This window comes from Seriola lalandi, unplaced genomic scaffold, assembly GCF_002814215.2.
Source record: "Seriola lalandi dorsalis isolate HSWRI2012SDOR001 ecotype SW California unplaced genomic scaffold, Sedor1 jcf7180001980318, whole genome shotgun sequence".
NCBI lineage: Eukaryota > Metazoa > Chordata > Actinopteri > Carangiformes > Carangidae > Seriola > Seriola lalandi.
In genome coordinates this window covers 1-821 of record NW_019450984.1, presented here as the reverse complement: position 1 = coordinate 821, position 821 = coordinate 1, and the positions used below count along the sequence as shown (strand labels likewise).

At 37.5% G+C, this 821-nt stretch overlaps 1 long non-coding RNA gene across 1 annotated transcript; it reads left to right on the top strand.

The window, feature by feature from the left end:
- The first annotated feature begins 41 nt into the window (after positions 1-41).
- Positions 42-624, top strand: LOC111658756 (uncharacterized). Its single transcript, XR_002761023.2, has 3 exons — positions 42-180; positions 273-341; positions 438-624. It is a non-coding gene; the product is annotated as an uncharacterized LOC111658756 (long non-coding RNA).
- The last annotated feature ends 197 nt before the right edge of the window (positions 625-821 follow it).

The following is an 821-nucleotide window of genomic DNA, read 5'->3' as shown; positions in this document are numbered from 1 at the left end:
GTTTCATGGAGAGGTCACATTAATCAGCTGTGGTGGCAGGTCTAAATTCTAGGTGTTCCATTTTCCCAGGTGGTTGGAGTGAAAGATGAGAGGCTGGGCGAGCAGGTGTGTGCTTGCATCAGGCTGAAGGAGGGCCACATCTCCAGTACAGAGGAGATTAGAGCGTTCTGCAAAGGCCAGGTGAGAGTAGGTGATAAATTAAACAGCCAAAATCTCAACATACCCAACCACAGAGCTCAGCGTGGACTGATACTTCTTTTTCTTTTTCCTAGATTTCTCACTTCAAAATCCCACACTATGTGATCTTTGTAGACAGCTACCCCCTGACTGTCTCTGGAAAGGTAACTTCTGCTCTAATACCAACACATCAACACTAGCAGGATGATTTATGATTAATCTAAATAAAACTGAGATGGCTGCTACTTTTGTTTTTCTAGATCAAGAAGAACATTTTAAAACAGGATATGGAGAAGAAACTGGGTCTTTAATTTGTGGGCTGATGGACATGGAGGGTACGTGCTAGGTAAAAAGAAGTCTGGCAGGGGAGAGTAATGCAACTGGGACTGTATAACTGATTTTTTTTTCTGTTTAAATATTCATTTAAAAATAAAATCTTGTGACCTATTTGCGTATATTTTGATCTTTTTGATCTAATAGTTGTTTGACAATAAATTCTTAACATAAGGTATACCACTTATGATGGTCACAAAATGGGCTATGTGCTAAGAATTTATTTATAAAGTATCTAATCTTTACTTAAACAGTAATCAGTAATACACAGCGTATTCATAATCTTAATCTTTATTTATTTACCTAAACAA